This window comes from Chelmon rostratus, chromosome 9 (assembly GCF_017976325.1).
Source record: "Chelmon rostratus isolate fCheRos1 chromosome 9, fCheRos1.pri, whole genome shotgun sequence".
NCBI classification, from domain to species: Eukaryota; Metazoa; Chordata; class Actinopteri; order Chaetodontiformes; family Chaetodontidae; genus Chelmon; species Chelmon rostratus.
Genome location: NC_055666.1, coordinates 4,432,605 through 4,453,227, shown reverse-complemented (window position 1 = coordinate 4,453,227; position 20,623 = coordinate 4,432,605).

The following is a 20,623-nucleotide window of genomic DNA, read 5'->3' as shown; positions in this document are numbered from 1 at the left end:
TTACCTTCAATTAGCATATTGCTCCAATTAGCCAGTTACCCTTCGCCCCATTATCAGTGAAGTCTAATGAACAAAGGCTAATTAGAAATTAATCTGCTTTTTTCTTTTTTTCTTAATACAAACGACCTTCGAACACTAATACAGGATAAGATGAGGTTTTTGTTGAGGAAAATGAATCATTAATTGTTTCAAAGTAAGAGCGTTATCACCCAACCAAGGAGAAAATCTACAACAACGCGAAATTTCTTATTGAAAAATCAAAGATCAAAGATCATCAGGTTCAGAGAAACAAAAATGTCCATAGTAGGAAGTTTGATCAGAATTTCATTATATTTTATGAGAGTTTGCAAACTTGAAAGGCTTTGTAAGTGAACTCGAGACTGATACATGTTTCAACACATGTATTCTGAATAGGTTTAATTGGCTTTAAAAGTGCTATGAGGCAATACACTATAAATGCAAGGGAAGACATTGAACTAATCACAGTTAAGTTTAATGTTGACCATATAAACTAATATGTTCCAGACTAAAGAGTGAAGTATACATTATGTGAACAAAGTCATCAGGACAAAACTCCAGTAGCTGCTCCACTGACCAGGAATAGGACAGCAGATTCAGTTTTTATGGTGGAGTCGGGTTTATGGAGCTGTTAGGTCTTGTTTATTTTATAGCTGACAGGAAAGAAATTGGTTTTTGTTGACCTGACCGTGTAATTAAATGCTAATTAGAAAATGGCACATAAAAAGCCTCGGCATGAAAAGGTGCTGACACATTTTGGAGTGATAATTATTGTTGGTGTTGTAATCAAGGGTTCAGTTGAGACCAAAGACATGGAAGGCTGCTGCAGAAGTTAGGAAATATCTGCCTGTACGTCACATGAGAGATAACGCTATCAACAACATTTCTATTTGGATACTTCTGCCTTTAAAAAAAAAAAAAAAAAAAAAAAAAGTGCTATTGAGCTGCTAACTCTCAAGTCTTGGAAGATGGAGGTTCAAGCAGCACTTGAATGCATCACAGCACAACAACAAATAGAAGGTTAACAATCGCAAAACATCCAACAGGAGACTTTTCAAATCAAACACAGTAAATAAATTAGTATATCATAAAGTAGCAAAGCTTGCAAACAACAGTATGACCCTTGAACATTTTATTTTATTTTTTTTTAAATTCAAGATTTATAAAGATAGGAGGAATCGGATAAACAGGACTTGACACTTCTGCCATCACCGTTATTGTTAAGGGGCTGAGGAAAAGGCTGGACTCCAAAGGCAAGAGACAGATACTGATGGTCTGAATAATAAAAAGGATTTATTGTCACAAAAAGGACGATGATCACTGGGAGACATTGCGCGTAGATCCAAAGTGGAGTGGATGAGTCAGCAGGTTTTCTGGTGGTGTGGTGTGGTGGGCTGGAGCTGGGCAGACTTGGCAGATTGAGGCATGAGAAGATGATCCTAAGACACAAGCGAAAGAAGAACCGACTATGTTACTCTGGTACGGCAAAACTCCAGAGCACAGAGTAAAACATGAGGAGAGCAAAAGTGGCTGACATGTGCCATCAAGTGAGTGAGTACAACAACAACTGGTGCAACTCCAAGACATCTTGAGCAGTGGGAAACTGTTGATTGAGGCAAGAGGCAAGAAGGTTCAGATGTTCAATACACATGATGGTGTATAGGCTGTGAGTGCACAGCAGCACTGTGGCTGAATGGATCCTAGAGACTGAGGGAGGACTGCAGCTGCATGCTGCTGTGTGTGCGTGTGTGTGTGTGCGTGTAATTGTCAAAATAAAAATTGAATTTTTCTTTCTTGGAGTTAAAGTCACAAGAAGTCTAAACTTAGATTTGGCACCTGGCTTTCTGATTTGGTGGTAATTGTGGAATTTACTCATTGTCTCTGGGAGCAACATGAAAGAGTTGAAGTAACATTAACGTTCACATCCACAGCAACACTGCTTACTTTTTTATAAATGTCTGTGTGCTGCCTGCATGTTTTTGGAGTTTGACCCGGCTGTTTTGTTGCAGCTTCTTGTCTAATTCTCAGTGGCTTGTAGATTCATTTACTCCATAAACTTCTTAAGCTTCTTTCAAGAACCAGCACCATCAGATAACATTACTGACAGAGACAGAAAGTTACTGAATACAAGATGCTTATTAGTCACTGTAGTGCAACAGGTCAGACAGCTGAATGAAATTTTGAACAGGACTGGAGGTATTTTTGGCAGCAGACGATGGCGTTTAATTAATCAGGAGCTCCGGTGTGTGTTCTGCAGACGCATGCAGGTCACGGAATAAGACTTTTATTGAAATAATCAGTTCCATTTTTCCATTCATTCACATTATTGTTTAATTGTTGTTTGTTCATGAGAAAGGTAATACAATTCAGGAACAGCTTTGTTGTGGTTTTCTTTGAAGAAATTCACACTGCTTAGATATGTTAAATGATTCATTCACAAGTATTATTTATGTCATAATGCAGAAGATGTAGATGTTTTACCTCTGTTGTTACTTCTTCTTCTGTATCTAAAGTGGGGTGCATGTTTTATAGTGACTTACCAGAGGGTCTTTGAAGGCTTTGAGCAACAGAAACAAAATCCACTTGCCAACACTGCTCTGGTGTTTCGCCTCTCATCCGAGCAGGCTTCATCAGTTCATGCGCAACCAGACTAGATAGGACAGCTCTAGTCCAATTAAATGGCGTTAGGTTCAAGTATTTATCCCCTGAGTGAGGCCAACCCCCAAAACCAAGAATGGTATCACTCTATTATGAGGCACCTGCATCTTCTGTCTATGTGTCATCACAATTTGTAAAATACTGTACAAATACAATATTTGTGTTTAATCATGGCTGACAGCTACATTTGAACCTTCAGTATCAGGAGTACGGTACATCAGTACATGGTAGAAATTAGTTTGCTGTGGGGCAGTCAAAATGTGTGTGCTCCCACAAGGCCGCCACTTCAGCTCCTCTGGTTCGGACCTGGCAGCCGCTCAATAACCTCAACAGACAAATCGACACTCGCCTCTCTTCCCCTGTATTAATATTTCTTTTTACCTTCCCGCCTCTCTTTCCGTCTCAATCCATCTCTGAAATGTGTTGGCAGTGCTCTGAGCCTCTACCCCCCTCTCTCCAAACCAAATATCCGTTTTGTGCCCCGCTCTCTAACCTCCCGCCCTTTTTGATCTTCCCCGTTCAGTCCCGGAAGACAAACTGACATAATTCCTCCTTCTTTCCAGCCTTGCACTTCCTCTGTCTCCCTCTCCTGAAAAGTTTGACTGTGCTTATTATTGACTGAGTCTAGCTGTCATCGCTGCTAGGTGGACAGGGCTTGTTTCAGATTAGATTTACAAGCATGCCAAGGATAGGAACATGCCTCTGCAGCTGTCTCCCCCAACATCCATCCATCCACGCTTCTCCTCTGTCCCTTCTTCCCAAATGGCAGAGCTGTATGTCAAACCAGGCCTCTCACCCTGTCTATCTAATCCTATCTGTATCTCTCTCCAGTCCTGTCTACGAATCCATCCATCCATCCTCTCAGTGAATTCTGTCATCTTTTCATTTTGTAGTAAATGTTGTATGTGGATCCCCTGACCCACACCAATGCATCTTCCATGCTCCTACTTCCTTTTATTAATGCTCCATGGATAAGAAAATACTGTAAATGTTGGGTCTGATGCTTTGTCGTTGAACGAGACAAATGCAGTTTCTAGCCACATGATGAAAGTGGTTGAAACATCTTGTGTCTGGTTGGCGAAACAAGACTGGCCCCTGTGTGAGGCTGTGCTTTGGGTTTAGTCCATCTAAATACAATATTCACATTGTGTTCGTAGTTTGAGAGAGCTGTTGTCTGCACCCAGATTGTGTGCCAATCCATGTATTAGATGTTTCAACTGATAATACCTCCCTGCCACTACATGGCGCTGTGCCAGGTTACCGACACACTGATTGCACCTTTATATTCAGGTGGGTGGCCTCTCCTCACGGCACGGCTAGATGGCGCTTTGCGAGACAGGTTGCTCCATTCGAAGCTGTGCTGGGTGCCTCTCGTGTCTGTGAGGGCCTTTGCGGCTTTCCCCCTCCTGCTGGCTGAGGTCGCGAAGCCTCTGCTAGGTGGTCTGTATAATCCATTGATTATTGGTTTTGTGCCTTTTTTATTGGCAGCGAAGTGAGGGTGTGGCTACCACTCCTTGGAGTCATCCTGCTGTTTTGGCTCTCTCTCTCCTCCTCCGGTCTTGGCTCTTCTGGTTCTGGTTTTGTTTATTGTGGCTCTCCTTTGTCCTCTTTGGTGCACTTGCTGCCGGCTCGCCGCTGGTTGGCCCGCTGTTGAAGCCCACGTGAAGGCTTGGCTCCAAATCAGGCTGCAAAATCGCCTGCATGAACTACTTTTGTGTCTAAGTGTAAATGTTAATTATTTTGTTGTATTAATCTGCTTTAATCAGACGCAGCTCCATAGCGAGATAACGGCAGCAAAACTGCTCTTTATTTTGAGAGTAAATTGCCTCACAATGTGAATTTCATCTCCTATTTGTTTGGTAATTGTTGTATAATCACTAAATTATTTTACTTTAGGGCTCGTTATTAGCAGTTCAGTCAGTAACTTCATGCTTAACAGGACTAGGAAAAAACAATACACTTTCATTTAACATTACTTAATTGACAAACTGCCACTTAACCTTCCTGTGATGGAGAAAAGTTTGTTATCATCGAGATGAAATACTTTCAGATCATTAACCATCATGAGGTGAAGTACTGGTAGGCTTTGGTGCTCTTGAATGCTTTGAGGGACTCCTCTGTGAACGGAGAAGGATTGTGGACTAGATAGATGTAAATGAGTAGAGTCACCAGCTCACTGCTGACAGGTACTGAAAACACACAGCTCAGCGGTCCTAAAGATGGCCACCACAACAAACATGTCACGTGACTGAAACCCATGGATACTAAAATTTCTTAGGTTTGGTGTTTGCCGTTCCACCATCAAGTTTCAAAATTTAGGCCTCTCATTTGACAATGTTTCTGATACAGAGGGGCCTCGAAGCACCCCCACTGTGACTGATTTCCAGCGGAAAGGACTGCTTGCTAAACGGCTAAATCAAGGAAACACTGCTAAACTAGGTTAACCATGACCCAGTTTGTCTAGGGTTCTTACCCTCACGAATATAAGACAGAAGTGAACTTTGAGTCAGTTACCGAAACCAATGTAGTAAGAAAATGACATGAAAACAATTTGATGTAAATTACGTACATGACTTTGCTCCAAGTCCCTCGCATCTGCCATCTTTCAAGCATGCGCAGTTTGTAGAATCGATGTTATCTTCCACTCGATACATAATGCCTGTGACCTTGTGACGTAGTTTTGACAGTTATTTCACACCTGTCAGATTCGTATTCATTCTGAAGAAAGCGTACGTCCGTAAACTGGAATCCGCATTTGTCATTTCGGAAAGTTGTAACTTTATGAGTTGCATTCTCACAGATAATTTCTACACTGCATAATCTATAATAATCTATCCATAATCTAAGAGTTTACAATTTTTTTATTTATGCACAACTACAGACTAACACGCACACATTTTAAATATGTGCACGATTTTTATGTGTACACGCATGAAACTTTTGACAGTAACCTTACCCCATAGATTTCTTTTAGATTTTTTGTGTTATTTTGTTATTGGCTGTGAATGTGTGTGTGTGTGTGTGATTATTGCCTGTCACCAGTGATAAGCATTTCATGTTCTCTTGCCCTGGTGATTTTTGGACCTGTGAGCCTTACTAGCTTTAAAGTTCTGTGATATAATTTACTGGCGGTGAAATTCCCCTAGGTGGCATTGTTGCAACAGCTTAACTCCCCCCACTCTCATCACACTAACACAAATGAAATGAAAATGATTTGTCAGATGATTTGGTGGTCTTCTGGAGACCCAGAATATGTGCACCAAATACCATGGAAATCCATCCAATTGCTGTCGACATATTCCACTCCAAATCAAAAATATCCACCCTTTGGTGGTGCAAGAGGGAAAGCTGGGGCCACCAGTCAGTAGACTTCATCGTCTGGAGAATATCTGTCAAAAATGCCAATAAATCCAATACCTAAACTTAAATATTTCAGTGTGAACCAGAGTGGTAGATAGAGCCACATGGCTAAAATGTCCTGTGGTGCTCTAGAAGGGGTGCTGTTTTGTTTATCAGACAAAGACCATAAAATGTGTCATTGACAGGAAATCACGATAATGGTGACAAGATTGGAGCACAAATCAGTTGTCCCCAACCCTTTTATCGCCGCGGACCGGTCAATGCTTGACAATTTTACCGCAGCCTAGGAGGGGGTGTACGTAGATTGTTTATATTGTAAATATAATAATAAATGTAAATCCACTCTGTACTCGTATGTAACTTGCGCCAACAACATTGTCTTTTAATCCAGGGTGCTTGGTCTCCAGTGAAGAAGCAGTTTTGAAGGCTTCATTGCCTCATTAGAGAACCAGTCGCGCTTATGATGCAGAGTGGGCTCGGTGTGTGGGAATCACCTGCAGCGACAAATCCATATTTCAAGTAGAACTCCTGCTATTGTGTGTTAAAAGCTATGTAACCGAAAGAATCCGGTCATTTCTCAAAATAAAAGATTTTTCAAAATAAAAGATAGTTCAGACTCAGATAATAAATAAAACAGGAATAATTAATTACTTCTTGTGCGGCACCAATTGATCCACGGACTGGTACCTGTCTGCTGTCCCGGGGGGTTGGGGACCACTGGTGTAGATCATGACCTCCTTTAAACACCATTCAGCCTTATTTTTCCCTGTATATTCATTTGTCCATTCATTGATGTCTCTCATCCGGCTCAATCTATGTCTATATAGTCATCTCCCACTGGCCCTCCCTGAATTAATCCATGTGTGTACCTCTCCAGCCCTACATCTATTCATCCCTCCTTCTGCCTTTCTATTTCTCTCCCCATCATCCATCCCCTGCGTCCTTTTTAGAGAAAGCTGCACACCCTGCCTCCCCCCCAGGCAGTATTTACTGTCAAACCTTTGGAAAATGTAAGGAATGCTAGCAATCATAAATACCAACTGAGCTGCATTGAGGGTAGGCTTCCACTGTTTTCTCTGTGTGTGTTGTTCAAGTTCTAAACCATGGGGGACCTCTTATGTGGGCTTGTATATGGGCTTGACAGACATCTACATCATTTCTCTCCACCCTCCAGCCCTTCTATCTGTCCATCTTCTTATCACTCTGTATGTCTGATGTCTTCCATCACAGCAAGCTGCAGATAAAAACAGAATTAACTGAACAACGATGGCCACTCAGTGCTCATCAAAAGTCAAATAGTCTCCAATACCAAGAAAGGATGCAAAAAGAGGAAAGAAAGCCAGCATCTTCTGTTCTCATCATCAACATTCTCATTCCATTAAGTCCACTACAACAAAAAAAGGTTGCTTGGCACTGCCCTCCAAAACAGCATATAATTCTGTGTTTGTCAGTGCCTTTCAAACTACATACCATTACTCCGGAAAGCTCAGAGCAGTTTTGAAATATACGTAACACACAAATGTCAGAAATCACTGAAAAACAGACAAATCATGAGGGAAGGAGACTGGATGCAAACTGTAATACCCGCTGTCAAAGTCAGCCACTTTGGAAGCCCAAACATCCACCTTGATCTCCTTGTAACAATGTTTCGTGCCACTCTAGCCAAACAGTAATAAGGCGGTATTCTGGCTATGCGAGGGCAGTGTTTATCAGTAAAGGCCTGCTGCCGATGGAAACAAGGTTAATCAGGGGCAGTGAAACAAAACAATAATAATTTGCAGGCTGTAGAACTTAAGAAACCTGCAGATGATCATTATCATTATGAGTGAATCTCCTTTTTCCACTACACAAAATCACAGGATCCATTGTCAACAAGCTTTTTCTTCACTGGGACATCCAAACATTTTAAGTTCTTGAACAAACAACCAATCCTGTGTCTTTTCTGAGGAGGACAGTCCCGTAACAATGTCCCAGCCCTGATTATTTGCTGAAATGAAGCAAACACAGACGCAGAGTGGATGAATCAAAATGGAGATGGTCTCAGCACTAACTCAGCACACCATTCAGAGAAGATCAGAGCTTTAGCCTCTGACCGTCTTTTCACATCCTTTGGTACAAAGGGTCATAATGCCACCTCACAGACTTTGTGGCGACTGGATTGGACAACATTTGTAGATTCAAACACTGTCACTCTCTACGTCCCCCAGCAGCTCTCTGTGCCAGTAAAGGACATTTTCGGTCACAGTATCAAGTTGCCTGAGGCCTTTTTAAGCCCGCTATACAGACCACCCACTAATTTCTCGATTAGAGCTCTTGGAGTACTTTACCCAAGCATAACATGAGTGAATGGGGTCTCGTTTGGAGGGGCCACAAAACCCAAAAGTGTGTAGTATGTTCTTATAAGCCCCCAGGTCTTAATCCTGACTGACATTTTGTTATACTTTGAAAGGCATCAGTGGGAATCGCTGCAGTTAGAAACCACTTTACTGAATCAGAGCTTTGAAAAGGCCATTTTAAAAGGTGCCATCTTTCAGCTTTCTCCTTCACTTTCTCTTTTTGCTTCCTGCTTCTCACGCTTCCCCCTTTGCAGTCTACCACTCTTATCTGCATTCATTTATCTCCTCACCTGCTTTCATCTGCTTTCACTTCTCCCTCTTTTTGCTCCTATTTTTATCATTACTTTCAAGGACTGGTTATGATGTGTTTTTTTTCCATTCTCATCCTGTCTTTATCTCATCATTCAGCCCTCTCTGGCATCAAGATGATCTCTTCTTCTTTCTTCTGTCTGTCTTATCAGCCTCTCTCCTTCTCACCTTTCCAATGCGAGCAAATGTTGGCACGTGTCAAGGGTGTGGCTGACCCGAACCTGTGCACTTCATTACGATGGAAATAGTGGTTTTCACAGCTGGCAACTTAAATTAACAATAATTCTCCGGTGGGGAAACTGTTATGTTATGGGGTAGGGGCTCATCAGGAGGTAGTTCAGCTGCAGGCCTGCTGGAGGCAACAAGAGTTCTGTGGCCATTAGCCAAGGGCATAGCCTGGCCCGTTTTCCTTTCCTCTAAGTCTCCTCATCTGGGTTTGATTATTCACCTTGTTTTCTTTTTCTTTCTATTTTCGTACATGTATTTATTGCACTACCCCTCTGGATCAGCTACAGTCAGTCATGATGTTAGCCATTAAACTTTTTAAATTAGTAGTAGTAAGTAACTACGGTCAGCAGACTGTGACTGTGAAATACGAGAGATGTTTTATACTGCTGTCTAAAACTGTGTAATCATGTTTAACCTGCATATATCTGACAGTTCAAACTGTCTTGGGATTATTAGCATTAAATAGCTGCAGTTCACTGCACAGAGGAATTCACTGTGTGGTCTTATGTTGTACAACATTTTCTGCACAGAGATCAATTGTTTCATAACTTACATGATTGTTTTTTCTCACAACCTTGCCTGTCTTCTTAAAAATCACATAAAAAAGAAGAAAGCAGAGGGCAGGTCAATTATGGTATTTTCCACAGTAGAGCAGGATAAGGAATCAATAATAAGAGTAAGCATGCCAGCATGATTTGATCCCCGATCAAAGAGGGCTAGCGTCTGATTAAATGTAAATATCAAGACGCCATATGAGTAATACATTTATACACAGCTTAGAAGACACGGACTGAATAGGACTGAAGCATGAAACATGGAATACGCAGCAGAGGAATCAGACCGTGCCCATGTGTGCACACATGTAACTGAAGAATGAAAAAACATACGCACATACACAGACCTGAAAGCAGTAGAGACTCACCTGTAATGAATTCACAAATCAAATCAGCATCGACTGGACACAGATGGTGGTGAAACATTATCAATCCTCCGTCTGAGAGAAAGCGAGCATGCATGTGTGTATGCATGCATGTCTAGGGTGGCCTTGAGAGGCAGAACATTGAACCAACTTATGTTTAATTGGATGTATCTCAGCTCGCAGTGCTAGCCCGAGCCACTCATAAATGTATTAGCATTGGGGAGAATCAATACCCTGTGCAGCCCGCTCGTTGAAATGCAGACCCGTTTGCTCAGCGTGCATGCAGAAGGACCCATCAGAAGCACTTACATGTTTACCACGGTAGCCCTCGATCAGACACCTACAGTGGGCACAACATCCTGATTTCTTCGCAATTAATGAAAAGAGGTGTAAAGCAAGACAGAACTATTTACCCTGACTGTCATTTCTTTGAAGTCTGAAGTGGTGTGTCAGTGGTGTGTCTGTACCAATGCCCTGCTTTGCTGGCTCACCTAGTGTCACACCTAAATGGACCAGAGCCATCATTAATGTTATCAGGCGCATCTGTGCTTTTCCTGCTATGTCAAGTCAGAACGTCTGCTGCGAGAAAGGTGTATTCTGGTGTGCTGGGCCGTAATGGGCTCATCGCTGCCAACTGTGTTAGATGGGAGAAAAACACCCAATGCAGCTGCGGTCTTCAGCAATTACAAGAGGCAACGGACAGTAAAAGTGTTTCCCCTGAACAAACAGCAGTTGTAAAACATTCGCTACAGGGCAGAGCAGGCTCAGCACTCGCCAAACTGGTCCTGGGAAATGCATGTTTTGGCCACTTTTCCTCATGTACAAAGTGCTTTATGGTAGGAAGCTTGATGAAAGTTGCCTCAGGTCATTGTGTAGGAAAAAAGGCTCCTGATTCCTGCACCACCCAGCGAGCACGCTAAGTCAAACACACCCAATATGTTGTGTGACCAACAGGTGCAAGCTGGGTCTGGCTGAATGCTAAATGCTAAAATGCTCACAGTGGATCACCCAGCGGGGATTCCTATGTTTGCATAAAAACTCACAAAATGATGTTCAGACTAGTGAGTAGCCTACAACAGCTATAGAGACAAGTGTCAGTTATTTCATTTCTGTGACATGATATTGTTTGTTGCACCTGCCACAGTGTCCATAACTCTTTTTTAACAATAACTGTAGCGTTTAACGTCTGAGTTTTGTCCTCTTTTCTTGTTAATTGCAGTGAGGGTATAGAGAGGAGGGCTGTTAGTCAGTGGTATGCACAGGCTGCAGAATCTGTTTATGGGTGGTGGGTGGTGTCCTGTTGTTCCACTAGTGTTGGTGAATTGAAATTTAATGTAAGTGTAGCCCCCACCCCAGTAACATTAACACACCAAAGAAGTGAAAGCAGCATCATTGGAATTTGAGATTATTCCCCTCAACTGAAGGATATTTTTCAGTATTTTCAGTAAACAGTTCCTATCCCCAATGCAAAACAAAATATAGTTTTATTTATTTGATTTTTTTTCCAGTTTTTTTTTTTTTTTTTTTTTTTAAGTGTCCCCCAGTTAAGGTGGTGTTGGGGCTCAGACAGTCCAAAAAGCTCAGTTTAGTAGAAGAGAGACCGAGATGAAACGTCTCTACTTGCTATATATTTGTATGTAGGTGTGTGTATAGTTATGGCGCTTTGGTCAACGTGGAACTGTCTAAACGTCTTGTCTTTCACCTCTACATGTATGAGCCACAACCTCTTAGGAAATATAAACCTGATTAAACCTGCTGTGACTCTGACTGCTCTGCCCAGGTTTATTCCTGCAAACCAGCACCACTGTCTGAATATAAAATGATGTGCTATTGATTGAAGCATGAAGACAGAATCTTTTCATTTTTTTATGCCTGCACTGTCTTGTAAATACCAGCATAATTCATTAACTCATTAAATGTTTTAGTCCTATGGTTCACAGTGATGTTTAGAGCCCACCTAACTGTATCAGCGACATTTATCATACCTCCTTCTCGGAGGTATGATAAATGGAGGGAGCAACCGCGTGAAAAGTTGACCCTTTCTCATCTGAAACACTAACAGCACTGGGTAATTGGATGGACCACTGTCAGCAACAAAGATTCTTTGAGATATATCACTATAATGGAGCCAGCACCCTGCAGCTGAACCTGCTGAGTGGTCCTGTGTAAATGCTGCATTCAAACCTGCAGTTATTAAGCCACGTGTTGGCTTCATCTGAGCACGTAGCTCCAGGTAACAGGTCTGTTTTGCTTCTCAGCTCATTATTCTTCAAGGCTCAAACTAAAAGGCTAAGAGAACACACACACGTGGAAAGCTACCCGTTTGGTAAATAAAAGAAAATACTGTGGAATATTTGATAATACGTTAACTAATGAGGAGAAAAATCCTCATGCTGGAACTGTATTTATGTCAATATTAATGCTGACAATAGTTTGGAGTCATGTCTCAGTTGTCCAGAATAAATACTGCAAACTGTTCATTAAACATCCCGTCTTGAAGGTCTCCCACACAGCGACGTTTCTTTGTGCATCCTTGTGAAACAGGTGCATATAGTGACTCCTGACTGTCAGCATCTTTCTTCAAGCCATCACTTGCATGTAATTGCAGTATGAACCTAAGAGAGCTTGCATAATGCAGCAACATCAACTTTTACACTCTGGCATTGGCTGGAGAAAACTTGTTGCTTGATGCAGCTTGCCTGCTTTTCTCAGGCAATGCCTCCTGCAGTCTGGATTCCTCGCAGTGAAAGCCTGATTATCCTTCTTCTGTGCATACAGCGCTGGACGCCCGGGAGGACACAGCCTGAGGATATGTGGGAAAGAAAACTGGCTTCGTGGAGGCACTGCTGCTGACACCGAGAAGATTCCTTCAAAAACATCAGCATGATGGGTATTGATAAAACATCAGAGAACCGCTTCCTCCTCAAAAAATAAATATATCTCTGCATATTGTATAAATTCAACTACAATGTGTGTACAGCCGCTGCTTCGCTACTTCTCGCAAAGACAATTCATGTGTTGATTTCGGAGCCCGCACAACAGATCAATCCACAATCAAGAGTGGCAGGCACCTGTCCGGTGTCATTTTAATAATCCTTCAGTCTTTAATGACAGAAAAAGTTCAGATGGAGATGGTGATGGAGATGATCATCATTCCAGTCAGTGACATCAGGAACTGACTCCTGATGCTATCATGAATCAATCCCTCAGTCCTGTTGGGAATTCCTCACATTTACAAACATTGTTGGATAAGTCATGAGAAACGTGACTATATGTTGATCATCATTTGACCTGCTCCCTGTCTGTTCCCAGTGGTCAAAGCAAACTGCTGCTGAGGGGATTCCACTGAAAGACTCTGCTGCTATTAAAGGATAACTTTCGTTTCTTACAACCTGGACCTTATTTGTAGCATTGAATACGACCATTTACTCACCCAGACAACTTTTGTGGCATTTGGAGTCGTTTTGAAGAAATTAGCCCCAGAGGAGCGGCGCGTATATCCGTATAATGCGAGTACTCGGGGCATCCATGCGCAGCCTCTATAAACGCATAATCTGCTGCGAAACTCGTTATGATATGCTGGTGCTATTCCCCTCTCAGCCCGTGGTGGCATGTTAACATCCGGCGTCTCTAGACAACTACCTCTGATGTGGATGATGTCATTACCGAACGCCGCGCGCTGCGAGCAACCAGCCACAACACGGCTGACTCTGCGGCGGTCGGCTACGAATACGCAATAACGAACCATAGCTGTGCCAAACTACAGCTAAACTAGCCGAACGCCGGCTCAGAGGGGAATAGCACCAGCATATCATAACAAAATATTGGAATATGAACGAGTTTCGCCGCAGATTATGCGTTATATAGAGGCTGTGCATGGATGCCCCCGAGTACTCGCATTATACGGATATTCGCGCCGCTAATTTCTTCAAAACGACTCCAAATGCCACCAAAGTTGTCTGGGTGAGTAAATGGTCGTATTTAATGCTACAAATAAGGTCCAGGTTGTAAAAAACTAAAGTTATCCTTTAATGAAAGCACAATGATGAAACAGACCATTTTACACAAATTCTGCACAGTTCACAAATTACAAGCGGCTGTCCCCAATCCCTAATCCCGTTCTGTTTGTCCCAAAAATTGAGTTTTGCTTAGTTATATTAAAAAAAAACTTGAAAAACACTGATGGTTATGAAACATTCCTTTCCTGTTGCCCACAGACGGGCACTCTTCCAACTCTCCAATGGCTGCAGCTACAGCAGGGACTAAAGGGCAGCCTTTGAAACTTTAAAGGCATTGACTTTTCACTTGTCGTGTATGAAGGCCAAGCCTGCTGAGGTGACGGCCCCATCCCCAACTTCCCTGTCCGGATTTTCACACATTCTCATCTGGTCACTGTAGGGTCTGACTAACTAAGAAAATGGCAATGCATAAATGTGCACTGTGGCTTTCATTGAATTTAACATCTGTAGCTCCTGAACTGTAAGTGTCCTATCAAAGGAGGAGTAGTCACTTCATTGATGGTTAAATTCAAATTAAAGTCATCCACTGTTTGTTTGCAATATAGTAATCAGATCTTGCGTTCATTAATAACAGGCTAACTGCTGTTGTTTTTCTTTCTGATGATCAGTTTTTATTCATATACCAGCCTACTGTCAGGCCGGGACTGAATAGAGGACTCAGGTGCAGAGTGATAACGTAACAGGCTTTTATTGTACACAAAAAACAACCAGTGACCTCTTCGATAAACGTGAAAGCAAATGGCTATGAAACTTATTCTAAATCCAAACGTCCTGGACCAGGTAGTGGCCAGAACATAAGGGAACAAAATAAACTTAGAAAAACAACACAAAACGCTCTGAAGAAAGGAATCAAGGCTATAAAACTTAGAAAACAGATATCGCTCCAGAAGGAGGAAAAATAACAAAGCTATCAACAATTATCTCTGAAAATTTATGAAACAAAAAACGCTCACAAGGAGGATGATAAATAGGCTACGAGGTATTTTCGGTACTGGACTATTAGGCTTAAACAACTGAAAAAACTCTCACAAGGAGGACTATGAAATATCTAGGACAAAGACTACTAAACCTGAACAACAAAAAACGCTCACAAGGAGGACTATGATTCTACAAGGAAATAACTATGGAACTCAAAAACTCAGAACTAGACTATGAAATTTTACAAAACACAAAACGCTCACGAAGAGGATCAAAGGCTTACTTGGCAACTTGAACTATGGCTGTGGATCTTGGGGGGCACGGGTGAAACGACCATCTGACGAAAAACACACTGGCACGGGACAAGGGAGACGCAGACTATTTAAACACATGGAGGGTAATAGGCAACAGGTGGAGACAATAGGTAATCAGGAGGACGCACCAGTGACACATGAGGGAGGGCAAGTGCTCTGAAACGAGAGGAGAGTTAGGTTCACAAAATAAAACAGGAAATAACAAGACAAAAACCCAAGACGAGACAAACCTCACCGCGGTGTGACACCTACATTTAATCCACATTCACAACCTTCCTTGTGGCTCTTTTAAATCTCATTTGTGTTGAGTTACACCTGGTGTTCGGAGGTGGAGAATTTTTCCAGCAAAGCCGACCGTCACAAATAGTGTGACCTTAGCAAGTGCAGCAGAATGCATAATCGTCCTCTGTTAACAAGTCTCCTGTTATGTGTGTGGTCCTCCTTTAAATGCAATAAGGAGAGACACCCGTCCTGCAAACCTTTTCTACTTCAACACATTGAGACACTTGGAAATGCTTCAGCCACACAGCTGGCTCATGGTCACATGTTCTGAAACATGCAATTCACTGTTTTCACAACAACAGCTTAAGAAGAGAGTTTGGACACTTGCTAAAGTCATATAACAAATAGTCGTCATCTCTGAAAACAAGAATGATCCTTTGTATACCCTGAACTGCCAACCCAATCACCAGAGTAAATGTTAGCATTGTACGTTTCTGCAGACCACAGATATGTTGAAACTTGACTTTTCTGTACGTTCAGACCTCTAATCTGTACGCCTAAAACAAAGTGTGTCCACTGGAAGACGCAAAACCGGTTTTCATATCTGAGCAATATTTTCCTGAAATACAGCATGTCCTCAGATGACTGAGCCCTTCAGTGCCTGCTTTTTCAACTATCACAGCACATGCAGTAAAAGCACACAAAGTAAGTAACACTGGTAATGAAGTAAAGGTTAGAGTGAAGAGAGAAGTTTGAAAAGGAGCTTAATAGTTTTAATCTGAAAGCTGACTTTACTTTCAGAGGGAGACTGTTCTGGAGTTCAGGCCTGTGAGTACAGAAGCAGCTCTACTGGAGGTATTTGTGAGAGATTTTGGTATAGCGAGAGGTAGAGTCTTTGGATTTCTGAGCTCTACCAGGGACCTGCAGTGTTTTGGCACCATATCAGGTTTATAGTCAAGTGACAAGTCAATGAAAAGCTTATAGAGGTCAAACATATTTAATCCCAGTCAGCTGTTATTGTTTTAAAGACTTTTCGCCAATTCATTTCAGCAGTGGAGCCTTGTTTTATCATGCACTCACAGGTTTATCTGTATCCAAGGGAGAAGGAGAAAGTCTGACCCTAAAAGCTGCATACATTTTTTAATGCTGTTATAGGTATATTCTCATTTTCCCCTTTTTTGACCATTATGTAGAATATCCTGTATTATTTCTGGGCAACTGACATGTTGACCTTGCTGACATCTGCACAGCAATCGAGAATAACTTTTTTACAGATTAGGGTTGGTCAGCATTGCTTCACTGCAGACTCCACACCATACTGACCAGGTACTGGCTCTCAGGTGGTCACCCATCACTAGAAAACATGAACCTGACATGATGAAAAGGTCTCTGAAATGTGTAACAATATTTTTCAGCTACACAAGCAGGCGATGCCCAGGTGGACCATTAGTTTTGGTCTCTTTATGGGAAAATGGTCCTATTTGTAGAGGAGGCACCGTTTAAGCTTGGCCTTCAAGGCTTCCAAAGGACTCTCTGTCATTGTCCACGTGCAGCAGAGAACACAGCCTTTGAACCTGGACACAACTGTGCAACCCTGAAGTTAGATTTTGGACAAAAGGATACATTTGTAGGGAATGGGAAGAAAGAAAAAGAAAAAAAAAACTGAAAATTGGAGAGGAAGGAAGGTAGGCAGTGGTCACCACTCTCACTCTGGAGCCTATTACAGTTCACATGCTGGCTGTTGTCTACTATCACAGCTCTGTGATGTGTGTGGTCCATGTGATGAAAGACATGGCCACGTGACATTTGGGTGTCACAGAGACCGTGCAGCAAAGTAGCCACTGCAGTATTTGAGGAGAAATGCACTGCACAGCCACACTATGACCTACCTGACAACAGCACATCAAAGATGGGATGCATTTCTAGTGTCGAGAGCAAATTGACACGCGGCTACACGCCATTAGAGTTAACGTAATAGAACTTCTGGCAGAAATCTTTCAAATGCTAACGAACATACAAGGTATCTTCTTCTTTCTTCTTAAGTATACACAAGAGAACACAAAGGGAACATATGGGCTTTCAACAGAGCATCCAGTGAGAAACAAAAGGTTTGTTACTTCAGAAGCGCAAATAACCACATCGAATGTCTTAGAAAGTGAAAAATAATTAGACACAAACTCCTCAGGTCTAAGTTGTATTGCACAATGTGCATATTAAAGATAAGTGTATGTAGTAAAGGAGCCAATCATCGCATAGATTGTGAGATTACATTTACAAATCGACCCTTTTAGAGTTTCTGATTAGATTGTTATAAATTCTTACTATTTGCATAGAAGTCATTAGGACCTAACTGAGCCAGTTTTGCTCACAACAAATGATTTAATTCATCTACACACTGTGCTGTGTTTGACAGAAATACTGACGCATATAATCAAAGTGTGCTCTTAGCTGCAGCAATCAGTGATTAAACATATCTTCATATTAATTCTATTTTTTTGTTTTCCCACTAGCTGCTCTGAAAAAGGGGTGTGTTTGTGAGGGTTTAAATCTCTGGACTAGCTGACGGAACTGTCAATCACACTGGGGGCAGTGGGATTGTGTATGAAGTCAGTGAAAAAATGACACAAATTTGTTGAGTGTGAAAGTAAGAAACAAAAACTAATGAACTGGACTTCCTGGTGACTTCCTGGAGTCTGAGCTGCTGTAAAAAACACAGTACAGAGTATGTGTTTTGAGTAAATACCCTTACTCTCTGTATCTTATCTTCGGCGTCTATGTCTTCCTCCCTCCTTTTCTTTTTTTTTTTTTTTGTCTTTTTACTCCCAGAGCTATTTGCCCTGCATCTTTTCCCTTTCATCTCTCTCTTTAGCTCTCTGTCTTCCCACTGCTCCTTTTTACCCCCTCTCTCTGCCACTCACCCAATCCCTTTTGTCCTTCTCTCCTCTGCGTTCTACCCATTAACCCCTGACCAGTCCCATCTACCGACACCAGCTGGATCCTCTCTGATCTCCACGGCGCTCAGTTGCACACCTGTGTGTCCGTGTGGATGCCTGCATGTGTGTGTGTGTGTCGGTGTGTGTTTCTAACCCCTACCTGTTGGGCAGTGATGCGAGTGCAGCCAGTAACAACAAGGAGACACAGCAGAGCTTTTCTCCATTACACTCTGTCACCACAAGTCTTCTCAGAGAGAGAAAGAGAGGGACAGAGAGAGCAAGTAAATACAGAGGAGCAGGCAAACCTTTGTTCGGGCTTTGTAAGGTATGCCATTGCCCTCTAGAGAGTGAGCACAAGAGGAGATAAAACGTGCATGAAAATGAACACCTTACTTAGTAAATTATACCTTGTGGACTTCATATTTCAAAGAAATAGCAGCAGTTAAAATGTTCTACAAAATGCAAGATATTAAATCATCACCACATTCACTGAGAGCCATCAGGGCTATTAACATAAACAGACCTCCGACAACGTATATGCTGCTTTCACACTTAATGCTGCTTCGCCAGACTTGACAGTAAATCTTTTTGGATTGCTTGCTGCACAAATTAAGGAGTGCATTTCTTTAAAGCATCACTACTTATTTACTATTCCAGCGGCTTATAGCTTTCACACTTAGTCACAATTAGTCTCCATTTCACCAAAAAGCAGATGAACAAGAGTGAGAGTTTAAAGCTATGTTAGACTGTACAAGTCACAGTTGTGCTTTAAGACAAATGCAAATGTAAGCATGCTAATGCTAAGGTGAGGGTCATGTGACAGACAGGGGGCACCAGTCAAGCACTTGCTAGCTATCTGCTGGCATGCCAGCTGTTATTACAGTTATTTAATAGGTCACACTGGGTGTGGGTTTGATTGAATTGATTTTTCAAGGGCCAGTGTGTAGGATTTAGGGAAATTTATTGGCAGAAATGTAATAGTATGTTCATGTTACAGTTTCATGGAGGGTGAGGCGAGGGGTGTTCAGTTGCTCGCTGCCTAAATCTAAATCGTACGCACTGGTCCTTTAAAACGTTATGGACACGTTTCAGATGACGGTTGTTGTCTTGCCTTTGTTTTTCATCAGCATGAAGCAGTTTTCTCTTCAGTATAAGATATTTCTGCAGACAACGTTTGGAATACAGCTGCTGGAAGTACTCACATATTAATGAATCTGAAGGAAAGAAATGAATGATTAACCTATACTATTATCAACAAGTCTAATGTAGGTTTCATTTCTATGAATATTCCTGAAGGTTAAAGTCATATTGTGGAAGAAAGTTGGCTATTTTCATCTCATCTCATCTCAATCTCATTACCAGCGTTTTTGAACATTTGCTCATGACAGAACACAGTTTTGCCATCCCAGGATAAGGCACCTTGCTTGAAACTGAAAAACATTTCAAAAAGAGTCTAGAATAACAATAGAAAACTTTTAATGTTGCAAAACTGTGTTAATTTCTCCATTCTGAGCTACATGATTAGCTGTTATGTAAACAATGAAAACACCAAAAGGTAAAAGAGAGCAAAGCTGGAAGCATACCAACATTATAATAAAAGAGTTTTAGAAGTTATGAACTTTATTTTGAATTCTTCCAGCAGATCTCTAAATGGCATTTACAAGATGACTTAAGAAACTGCTATCTGGATTACGGTAAACAAGACAAGCTTATTTATATTTCTCCCTTCTTCCCCCAAAAGCTTAATGATGCTGTAAACCAATAGCACTGTAATGGATGATGAAGGGGAATGCACTCGTGTACTGCACATCCAGCGCCCCCCCTTTGTTTTCTCTGTGCAGTAAACCCACACATTAGACGTGTCTGGATGCATGTGAACTGGTGGGTTAATCTGTCATCTCTCGAGCAATTACATCACAGTGATTCACACATTGGTGCATGCTGCTTTCTGTACCGTGACGACACATCCAGTGTCTGCCACAAGCGTCAGTTGACCCATGGCAACATCAGCTGATACAACTCTTAGCAACATGGCCAGCGTGTTTCGTAAAGGGTCAGTGCACCATTTGATCAAACCATCATTCTCAGCGAAGATGGTTTGTTGTTAACAGGGAATTTTCCAAGCTTGGTTTTGTAGCTTTTGTGACATTTATGTATCAAGTCTGGACTTCAGAAAAAAGCATTGTGTATTGGAGAGTGTATCATACTGGCTCTGCACCTCACTGCTTTTGATTAATTGTGGATTTCCCTCAACATGAGCTGATTGTTTTGTCTCAGGTAAAAGGCCTGAAGTTGTTACACAGTGCCTCTCAGCACTGTGTAATCAGATCCATTACCAGAGGCAGACTGAACCAAGCATACGTATTACAGACAGCAAATGTGTGATTTT